The sequence below is a fragment of the Emydura macquarii genome, unplaced genomic scaffold (assembly GCF_026122565.2).
Source record: "Emydura macquarii macquarii isolate MOO-44397 ecotype Brisbane River unplaced genomic scaffold, CSIRO-AGI_Emac_v2 contig_2473, whole genome shotgun sequence".
Classification (NCBI taxonomy): domain Eukaryota; kingdom Metazoa; phylum Chordata; order Testudines; family Chelidae; genus Emydura; species Emydura macquarii.
Genome location: NW_027132610.1, coordinates 34,317,995 through 34,329,988, shown reverse-complemented (window position 1 = coordinate 34,329,988; position 11,994 = coordinate 34,317,995). Strand labels below are relative to the sequence as shown.

General features: G+C 38.5%; 1 long non-coding RNA gene across 1 annotated transcript; it reads right to left on the bottom strand.

Moving 5' to 3' along the window:
• Nucleotides 1-2,873: 2,873 nt before the first annotated feature.
• Nucleotides 2,874-7,977, bottom strand: LOC137162877 (uncharacterized). Its single transcript, XR_010922543.1, has 4 exons — nucleotides 7,876-7,977; nucleotides 5,308-5,380; nucleotides 4,239-4,385; nucleotides 2,874-3,155 (listed from the first exon to the last, which is right to left on the bottom strand). It is a non-coding gene; the product is annotated as an uncharacterized lncRNA (long non-coding RNA).
• Between the last annotated feature and the right edge of the window lie 4,017 nt (nucleotides 7,978-11,994).

Below are 11,994 nucleotides of genomic sequence, written 5' to 3'. Positions count from 1 at the left end.
TTCCAGCATGCTATCTATGACATCAAATCTTTCCTTTCAAACTGCACAAAAAGTGTTGGTCTGTCTCTCACAGCTAAGGGTTAATATCAGATGATATAGAAGGAATTCATATTAATAAGATTTCATTATTGTTTACATTATACCACTTTTCCTCATGTACTGTAAAGTGTTGTAACAATTGATTAAAACTAAACTGCATAATATAAAAAAATGAACAAAGAATATGTTCGCTTGCCATATACATTTTTGATTATTGTACTCTTTAACCTGCCCTTATCACAACATTCAGTAACTCACAAAGGGTCTCTCTGTCACTGATGCAAATAAGCAAGATTCTGTCATATTTGAAAATACCTTATGAAAGGGTAGAGTACAGCATTTCTTAATGCATCGATCCTCTCCTTTTTTATGCATTTGATATTTCTGCTGCTGTGTTTTTAACTATCTACCGTATCCAGGCTATAATTTAGGCTATAAATAATCTGTAATACAAAAGCCTGTGAATAAGTAGCAATTGGAAATGTAAAGCCCAATTTAACAACTCTTGAAGTCAATAAGAATTTGGCCATTGATTTGCATAGAACAGGACTGGCCAAAAATGTTAGAGAACTAATGTAGGCTGGTGGTTCCGATCACCAGCCTGGGACAAACTATCAGCCACATCCAATTCAGTCTGTAGCCCTTTCCTCGGGGCTCTGCTTATTTTTTAATGCACACAAAAAGAAGAAACTAAAACAAGAACAAAAAGCAGCATTCCTGTTCTTCAGCTAAGATTGTAGGACATTCTGGTCTTTGGTAGCTTAATGTACTGAACCTTCCCCCAGCTTGAGGCTAGAGGGTATGCAGGGCTTTCTTGGGCTCTTACAACCTTTTGCTACAGGTGCAGGAAAGTACAGTCCTGGTGTTCTCCTGGACCCTTGTCTCCTTTATATGCCTTCGTTGGGAATCATCGGCCCCAATCACTAAATGCTGTCCAGCTGGGTCAGATGATTCCCAGCACCTGAAGGCTAGATTCCTTTCCAGAATAGGGCTGGCTGCTTTTGGTATCTTTGACCATTGAAGAGACAGGCTGTCGTGTTACACGGTGAATTAATTTATTATTATTATTTATTTTATTACAGTACTATCACTTTTTAAATATGGCAGACAGGCAGCTCTTATGGCATCCCAGTTGATAAGATGCCCAAAATCATGTCTCACTAGTTTGTGGTTATTCCTCACAAAGACACCTAATGGCCACTAGGAAGACTGAAAGCTTTGCTTTCAATTGAAAAACATGCAACCATTGTAAGCGTGCATTCATTGATATTGCTTCTAATGCCATTACAACTTCATGGACACCCTGCTCTCTGATAATGAGTCAAGAATAGAAAGCATATGACATTTCTGGGGTTCCAAGCAGGTGCTTATATTCCCTCACTGGTGCTAGAACCCTTCTTTTTTCTTTCTTTAATCCTTTCCTCAAATATAATACCTGTCATTCACCATAACTTGTCAATGCTTTGAAAATGGGAAAGTCTGTTTATTGGAGTTTTGAGCCTCTGATCCTGCTGAAGCCTGCCGCACATAAAAATATATAATATAATATAACATAATATCATATAATATATTATATATATATAATAGAATAGAATAGAATAATATGATACTAATGGAACTTTCTTGTTATCTTTTAAGGTTAGCATCTTCTGCAGCACAGAAGTATCTAAATTCACATGCATTAGTCACCTTTTATTGCTTTTGGGATGTTGTTGTGTGTGGTTCTTACCTTCTATTTCCATTAACCCATCCTACTCTCTCTTCCTTCTCCTGAACAAATAACATTCAACAATTCACAGGAAGCATGTCCTATTCTGTTGCTTATAGCATGCTCTGCATCGTGAGGCTTCCTGGGTGCATTCTGACATCTAGTGAAGACAAATCACAGATGTTTTGCAAATATCAGGCAGGAACATTCTGTGAAATTCAGTAACTCTATCTGTGAGAAAGGTGAGGGTCACCAGGCATCCATTGTGGTCAACAGTCTCTAAGATGCCTCAGTTAAGCAAGCAAAGTAAGTAATGGTATGAAACGTTCAAAAAGCAGTTTTACCTCGGAGCAGCTGTCATCACTGAGCAATTAGTGTTTCTCATCATTTGATAAAAAGAAGTTCATGAAGAAATTGGGAAAAAAAAACCAACAACCCCTCCCCCCCCCAACACACACCCTTAAGTCTAGATATAGATGCATGTGTTGTTCGAATTGTACTGTTCATGAACCAGAAAAATGACATGCTTCTTCCATTAACACCATGGTGAATAGGGTTAAGAATATTTCAAAAGGACTTCAGAATTATTTCAACCAATATGCCAGATATATGTAACAACCGATCTCACTCATCCACAACTATCCTCAGTAGAACAGTTTGCTTTAATGCATGAGACATGTAGTATGGTGATATGCAAGTGTCTTGAGATACAAAATCCAATGAACATAATCAAATGCAGAAAAGAGACACTGTCAATGCTCTTCCTTCTGCTACTTTGTTAGAACTGGTCAGGGTGGAGATCACCATATCATTTGTAGATGGTAATGGATTGATTTGGGATGACCTCATATATTTGGTTAACATCATTCCTGTAGTTGCCTTTTCCCCTCAGCAGGTTTCTCTGTTCTCGTCTCGTTTCCTGCAGCAGTATCATTTCCCTCTGTTTTGTCACATCATCACCTTCACTTTATAAGAGATACCAACTACATATACCTGAAGGCAATAAGAATTTAGGGAAGTTGCCACCCTGTATTTATTGCTTTTATGTCAGCTATATAGTAAATAAGAAAACATTGTTAACCATGTAAATACATTTGAAATAAAAGGCTTTCAAAGAAGACTTCAGAGCAACAATGTGTCAAGAACCACTTCAATCTCAGAAAGAATCACAAAGAATCATAAAAGGATTAAAGATATTTAGAATATAAACAAATGTATTATGAAGTAGCAATGATAATATACATGAAACCAACTAAATAAAGGTTAGAATATGAGTGGAAATATCAAAGCTAGAGATGTCACTTACTTTAATTGGATTCCAGTGCCAATACAAACTTAATGGAGGGTGTTTGTCTGTCCCTAGGTTTTGTTTTATTCAGTCACTCTATGCCCTGGGGCACTGCTGCATCTGTGTCAAGAAAACTCTGTGTGATGTCTTATTCAAACTGAAGAAGAAAGGACTATGCAGAACCACGTGTAGCTCTAAAGCCACAAATTGGGTATTATTATAATTAATGAATTATATAGATTGGCACTTTGCAGACAAGTATGAGGACAAAAGTCCTGGTTCAAAGTACTTACAATCCAGACGGCAGACTGGGCCACCCTTAATCACTGTAAATAGCACTTACCCACACAACCAATCATATTGATGTCTGTGCAACTACTTTATGTGAATAACTTATTGTGAATGAGTTCAGGATGGAGAATCTGGCCTTACAGAGATCAGCTGCAGCCAGAAGAGATAGCAGAGAGGGGATAAGGAGCGGCAGGATTGTAGTATGAAGTTGCCATGTCACTTCCATTATATTTTGTGGGATGAGGACTATGACTTTAAGAAGTGTCTGTCAAGGAGGAACTTAAAGAAAGAGTGGATGGATTGTAGAAGGGAGTTCTCTTACTCCTCAGCTACTAAATTGACAAAATCCCAATTGGCGTCCTATGTCTTTTTCTCTTTGGAGCTCAAGGAAAAAAGTAACATGGAATTAAAAGAGAAAAATAATTTTGCCATTACACTGTACTCTGTAAAACTTTGTTATCTCATGTCAACTTCTTAAATACTTTCAGTCTATTATACCAGTGCATAAACACCCACAAGTAATTTTCTGTACTGTCTTCTTTTTTTAAGGCCTATTCATATTCAGATTACACTGTTGTATAATGTGACTACTGGAACACATTTTGGGGAAAAATATATTGTGCACCTCACGGAGTTAAATAACATGAAATTGATATTCAGCAGCACACATGGTACTTGCTAACATGCTGCATAGACACAGATGACAAACTGAAGGGTGGCAGGGGATGTGGCAAAAAGACAAAAGCTATCAATGAACGTGGAGTTATTCATACATTTTTAAAAAATAAGGTTTTCAAAACAATTTAGGGGATTTAGACACACCTTTGACTGAAACTACTGAAACTCATACAACACTTTTAAAGAGATACAGACACATACGAGTACCCCAAATTTGCACATAGGAAGATTTACCAATCAGACATTGCCATTTTTTGCCATCTTCCTGCTTATCAGCTTGGCACCCAGCACTTGGTTACTTTTCCACATCTGTGTGTTTCTCTGCATTTTCACCAGGAAGTGGAGCTCAGGGTTTCCTGCACATGCCGTCATGCTGTGGCCCTAGAAAGGACAAAGCAGGAGGAAAATTCTAAACCTTCAAGATACTCATTAGTAGCAACATATCTGTGCCCTTTTGCTTTGTTGTTCCTAAGTGGCTGTTGCTGTTATGGGGAGTGCCGACAATTCACAGTAGCAAAAGGGGAAATGTTGCTACTCGTAAGCAGGTGTTGCTGCAAACAAGCACCAGCTGTAGCAAGGAGAACAGCAAGGAAAAGAGATCTGCTGCACAGAGATAAGGGCCACAAGGAGCTTAAACACTGTATTGAGAGAAGGAGGATTTCAGGAGAACACAGCATAGAAGTGGAGCATGACTTAGGAGCTGTAGTTGGCATCTACAAGCCTGCCTATTTCGTTCCCCTAATCTCAAAGCCTATCCCTTTCTTCTTCTTATGGCACTGCCTATTCCCGGTTATCCATTCTTAGGAGCTTCACAAGACAAGTCAGTGGATGCCAACTAAAGTTACACATCTGCATTGAAGTCTGCAGGATCTCCTGGTGCATTCTAGAGCATTTGGCTTTATTAGTCTTTTTTATAATACCACCCTTTCTCTTGGGAGACAAGTTTATTTTAAACTTGAACTGCAGTACGTGGCTAGCAACAGTAAATATAGCTCAAACATACAAAATATTCCCAATTTTATTTCAAGACCCTGAGGTTGCCCGAAGTCTGAACACACAGATATAGATTCACTGTGTCTGTACACAATCGAATCCAGAAGAAAGAGTGAGGCGGGGCAAAGATGATTTGTGATGGGCTCAGAGATTGAAGGAAAGCATAGAGGAAAAAAGAAGGTCTGAGAAGATGGTGCCAGTCACTAAATAAATAAATATTAAAAAAATCTTCATTGGGCCTTCCACATTCCTAAAACTAGCTTTGCTTATTGTATGTGACAGATGAGGATGAAATTCAATCATACTAAACCTCAACGAAGGGCCTGGGTCTAATTCGCACGTAGTACCCAAATCTCCTTCAGACTTTCACTCAGCAACATCAGCTGAAAATCAAGCAGAAAAATGTCTACATTTGTCCCATCCAGAAATGCTTCTTCCAACACAAAGCTGGGCATGGAGCTCTATATTAATATTCTTATTGTCATTCTATTGCTTATTTGTAAAAAGCTCATTAAACCCTTTTGTGCTTATTTGTAAAAGTCTTTTGGTCTAGAACGAAGCAAATTACTGTGAGAGATGCACAATAGCTCGCTGTTTATTTACCAGCTATCTGTTGGTTAACAGGCTACATTTTCTTGCTAAAGGTCAATATGAAAGAAACCTTCACCACAAACAGTAGCTGGTTGCCTGTGCATTGGTTTTCTAAGAAACTCCCACTGTGTCACCCTCAGACAGCAGCTATTTTCAGACAGTGGCCTTGGGATTCTAATCTGGTTCCTGTTCTTTGATTTGGCTGTCAAATGAAATATGGCTAGTAAATATGTGAGGTTTTGATTTCTCCCATCTACCTTGCTCTTTGGCACAGAGAACAAGGAAGTTTCCCGTGTTCTTCCTCTTCTCCTACCTCCTTTTTTTTGTATCCTCGTCATACCATACCCAAATTATATCCCTATCCCTACAGGCACCAATCTGGACAGTCTCACCCTGCTACTGTTGGAAAACCCTGTGAAAAAATTCATCCTCCGCTTTTGCTGGACCAGTCTAATAGGAAAAGTAGGGCAGACTGCAGTGAGAGAAAACAGGATTCCCTCCTACCCTTTACAGCTCTATTTCTTCGAAAGAAGATTCTGGAGTAAGAGCAGGCTGCAAATAATAAGAGAGTAAATTTCACGGAGACTGTTCACAATGCTATTTTGTAGCATGAAACTGAGTAGAGTACTGCTGATTTCACTATATTACTGCCAGCTCTCTCACCTGTCCTACTTGAAGGAAAATACAAACATAGGAATTGCCATATTGGATCTGACTCTTTGTGCATCTAGTCCAGTATCCTGTCTCTAACAGTGACAAGAACAGATATTTCAATGACAAGAGACCTGCAGTAGACAGGTCCGTCCCCTATTAATATCTCATTCTAATCCCTAACAGCTAGAATGGTTGAGCTTCAGTTTTTAGTCTTTCTAAAACTCTTTGTTTCAAATAACTATTATAACCCTGGATAGTCTTATTATCCACATGAGTGTCTAATCCCTCTTTGAATTGTATTAAATTCTTGGGATCAAGAAATCCTGTGGCAGTGAGTTCCACAGTCTATTTATGCTCTGAGTTTAAAAGTATGTTCTTTTATCAGTTTACTCTAAACTGGCTACTGGACTAGTTAAATAGCTCACAGATTCTGTGCAGAAAAATAGTTGTCCTTGCAGTACCTATGAGGCATCATAAGTTTACCAGAAAATCGTAACGATTAATGTCCTTTCAACTTCATCTTCTCTTAGACTGGCCAGTCTTTCTATCGTGGTCCAGTCAAATTCTTGAAATATCTATGCATCAAATCAGTAAATAGCTATCTAGTATTCTCAACAAACAAAAAAACAAAAACAAACCCCACACAACACCATTAAAAGAGAGATAAGGGTTTATAATAGGAAGTTAGTTTCAACCTTAACTACCGAGTGGTTACTGATGCTCCATAAAATATTTTTTACTCTTTTCCCAGTCTGGGTTTTAATTTACTGTTGGTGGAAGCAAGGGATTAGCTCATGGGCCGATTGTGTGAAAGCCAGTATTATTAAATAGGCACTAAAGTAATTCTTTGACTAAAGCTTTGTATAAAGTGACATTATATTTAGGGATTTCTTGCTTTCGGTGTTTATATTTTCTGTGGTTCTGGTTTATTTTTTACGCATTTTAAATATATAATAGTATAATTTGTATTCTATCATTTAAAATAAAAAAGACCATGCCAACTCCAACTTGTTGGTTACATTTATCTGTAGCTCTTTCGTCCACTTAATTTTCACTTAGTTGATCAAACGATAAGCATATCTCTCAACAGACAAACCATCCCAGGTGTGACAAAATGTGGAAAAATGTCTAAAATGTGTGAAAACACTTTTTCAATACTTGTGAAAAACCACATCATTTTGAAAATTATATTAATTAATATTAATTAATACATTAATTTCAATATAACATACAGATTTTAAGAAACATGACTCATTTTTGTTCTCTTCTCTTTTATCCATTCTTTTGATCTTTTTTATTTTTACTAACACTATAATCCTTTCTTCTTTTCTATTTTTTTCCTCCTGCATTGCTCTCTGCTTTCTTCTAGTTTTCTTCTTCTTTTTCCACCAGTGTATTTTTCCATTCAGTATTGTACATTATGTTAGCTATTTTAATTTGATCTTTTCCTATTGCCTTCATTTTCTTTTCTGTTTAATACCTTGTTTCTGCTCTCTTCCCTTCTCTGACTCTCATTTCTTGAATGCTATTCCCTATAACAAAACTTCCTATCCTCAGCCTGATTTTCCCCATTATGTTCATCCAGCCAACCCACACCTTTCTTAACTCCCCCAGCTAGACAGGCTCCACTTACTTGATTTTCTTCCTGTAGACTCGCTCCCAAGTCAGCCAGCCCCACTGTCCAGTCTCTTCATTTTGCCAGGTCTCTTCCAGCCAGGCCTGTTACTACTGCCACTTTTAGTGCTACTCCCAACACTATAGAGTTCTCCAGGCCATCAGCAGGGCAGCACACTATGCTCCCATCCAAGCGAAGTGCTGTGTAGCAGCGCCACCTATGGGGAAAGAGAGAGCAAAGAGCACAGAACAAGGTGACTGGTACAGGCAGAAAAAACTGAGCACTAACTAGAAAATTCACATGCCTCTTCTGTGGCTGAGCTCCTGGGGAAATACAGGAATCACCCAGGGGAAGAGGGTTGTAAAAAACCACCCAGTGCAGGGATGCACAGAAAATCCATGCGTGCTGTGAGTGAACATAACTTCTTTATGCACTATTGCCCCCACCAGATGTTTTTCTCAGCACACACTTTATATAAGATATGGAAGTGAAGGATATACTGTTTGCTAACAGAGACCCAAGCACTTGTTTAACCCAGCTGGCAGCTGAGGTAAAAACTCCAGACAAAAGAGAAACAGAGAACATTCATAGCCATCACATAGAATCACTGTACTATAGCTGGTTAGCTGATGTTGCGGAATGTGGTGTTCCAGATTTATAATACTGTACCTGCAGGCGAAGCGGCCTAGTGATTAGAGCTGGACCTTAAGAGTCGTCCTTCTGTGGTTCTTTTGTCCTGACTCTGGCTAATTTGCTGTGTGACCTTGGGTACTTTGCGGTCTCTCTGTGGCACAGTTCACCAATTTGTAATAATAATCCTTATGGTAACCATATCTCTCTGAGGCTTGCTGTGAGGTTTAACCGAGTGAGTGAGTACTATTTGTAAAGCGCTCTGTGACCCTACGATGAAACGTGCTACACATTTTTGTAAGTACACATTTTTGTTCTGTGTTTGCATGCTCCAGGCTGGTGATATTTATTTCCAGTTTTGAATCTGGCATCATTCCATTATAGAATATGGAGAGACATAGGTATATGCAATTGTTATCGTACAAGTATTTAGGAATATCTTAAAGCAAGGTTTCCAGAGTCTGTCACCTATGTGTCCAGGGTTTTGGAAGGGAGGACATTAAAATATGATGGTAATCTTGTTGCTGTTTGTGCAAACATCATCATCATCATGTACTGATATAGGAAGCAAAATGGGGCAAGGATTGAGCTTTTGGGTTTTCTGCATTTCCTTATAAAACTAGATTGGGCATTTCATTTGTGAGCTTTAAGTTCTATTTGTTTTGCTAATAATGGGAACATGCAGAACCTTCCAAATATAATATTATTCTATAGATCAAACCAAAATCTGTCCTCTGGTACAGTCTGAATACAGGGGTGCTGGAACTAGGGGTGCTGGAGTGTGGCACCACCCCCTGGCTTGACGTGGTTTCTATTATATATAGGGTTTACAGTTTTGTTCAATGCTTTCAGCACATCCACTATAAAAATTGTTCCAATGCCACTGTATATGACACATAAACTGTACATCATCGGAACAGTGAACGTATATGTGATACAGATTTTGTTCCTAGTTGTCACTATATTGTGTTGCCTTTGTTGTTTGCATTAATAAAGTTGTTTCCTTCTTATTTACACAGCTATTGCTTATACTTGGTTTGTTCAAGTTTGGTTTGTGCTAGCTGGTCTTAGCAACATTTATGAAATGCATAACAAATAAATATGACAGCCATATTGCCTAGTTCAGCTGCCAGTCCTCGACAACTGTGGTTCTGAGTATAAACAGCATTATATCAGTGTCAGTTATACCATTACATACTTTAAAATGCATTCGATGCAGAGATGATTTGCATTTGATGTATTTTTAAATACCTGCAAGACCCTTTGGACAGCTGCTCTTAAAGCAGCAGGAAGTGCCACATGCTCCGAAAAGCTGAACACCTTTAATCTTTGTATAATAAGTTTTAGGGTACCTTCTTCCTATAGAGAAATAAAGAATTAAATGCATCCTGTACCCAAAATGGCCTTGTTTAAAATAAAAAAAGAAAGAAGATGTGCACCTTCTGAGACTTGCCATAGAGTCATGAGAGCTGGCAACTCTGCCTGTGTCTGAGTATTTCCCACTGAGGACCCGATTCTTTCACCACTGCAGTCAATCACAGTCCCAAACCTATGAAGTACTGAGGATACACTTCAAAATGTGCTGAGTTGTTCTTACTCATATTACCTTCAGTGGCAACTGAGGGAACTCAGCACGCGTCAGAATCAGGCTCTATTTTGTGGGCTGCTTTTGCATAGCCCACTATGAACCTGCCAGCATAGCTCTGCTCCTCTCTAGCAATCGTTTTCCATGCTCTTTTTTGAAGAAAAAAAAAAAAGCCACATTAGAAACCAAAACACGTTTGTTTATGTTACAGAAATATTCAGAAATAAGATTTAGCTCAGAGTCCCAAAACGCAGACTTTTATATACTGTATTTTTAATCACATTTCAACAAATTCCAGCAATTTGCATTTTTTGATTTCCAAGTGTGGTTTTTCTTGTCTACTGTACAGAGATAATTATTCTCCTCACAAAGAGTGCCACATTTGTAAGGAACTTTGCAATATTCAAAGTTCTGAAGCATCTTCACGCGTGCTGCTAAGTGTCAGCACTTGCATTATTAACCCTGCTTGTTAGGCGGCTGTAAGGCATCTGCAGTGAGCTTAAACATGGTGTGAAAGATCATCACATATAAGGTTCAGTTCTGCAGTTGACTGTGCATGGATATACTGCTGTGCCCTCATGGAGCTCCATTAAAATTAATGGGACTTCTCAGGTACTGATATAGAAGTATATCCTTAAGTACGCTAATAGTTCAGTTCATTTTTGAAATCAGGACCAGTGTGTTTATCATCCTGCAGATCGAGCCCATAATGGTTGTATCATCTTGAATGGAAAACTAAAAATTCCAGCATCCCAGTGGCACGAGTGTGAATGAAAAGCTGTCCTTCGAGGGGGAGGAAATGCTAAGGTGCTCCACAACTCTGCTATAGCACGTCTTCCTTCTGTGGATCATGAAGCTAATGAGAGCTAAAAATGACTATACTAGAGATAATTTACTGTCCAGCCTTTGGGAATAGACTGGAATGGCCTGGGAACAGTTTTGCTAACAAAAATATTATCAAGGAGTTTCAGACAACCCCACGATACCTATCTTGCTGTGGGGTGAACATCTATTTTTTACCTGGTCAGACTTTTGTTGGGGAGCTGTTTCCACAGCCATCATGTTTTGTGGGGCTGAGGAGATTAATCTTCAGGTTGGATGGCCCCTCCTTTTGCCGTTTTGATGCAGAACTGTCATAGGAGGACAGCTTCACCTTATGTTGCAAAGCTTCTCTGCTGAGTGGATGAGGAGGTGTGGTGGGAAGGAAGTGGAGCGGGGAAGAGTGGCAGAGGGAGAAGAGTGTTTTGCCTTGGAGTACTGATCCAAATACACTGCATGACTTTCTTATTAATATTTTGTAAATGTATCCATGATTTTGGATTGATGAAGATCTAAAAATAACTGAATTAATATACAAAAATAAACTTATTCTGCACTGTACTATTTTAGAAAACACTGCAGCTCTCAGTTCATGTTTCTTTAGACTGAGATTCTTAATAAAACAGTTGCTTTGTTAATTTGCCTTTGCACTCATTATTTCAAACACAACAAAAGAAGAAAGGACCAAGTTCTGCCCCCAACTGTATCTGTGCAATTTTATCAACATCTTTGTGGTTAAATAGGAGTAAAGAAGGACAGTACCTGCCATTTAAGTGGTGAGTTAGAGACCCATATGTGGGCATACAGTGTGTACAAATTAAATAGTGTCCAAGTTTCGACAATGTGCATATATGGAAATCTCAGCCACAGCTGCATATCCAGACTCAATCTCAAAATCAGACAGCACATTATGGCAAATATTTTACTGACTCAATCAGGTACCAAAATGCATAGAAGTGTTTTTTCATCAGAAGATATTTTGCCTTACATATTTTGCCTCTGGGAAAATGTCCTACTTAGATATTATTATGGGTAAACACCTATCATATTTTTACACCACATTATTTTTACTTATGCACAAATGTCTCTGTTTTATTTGGTTT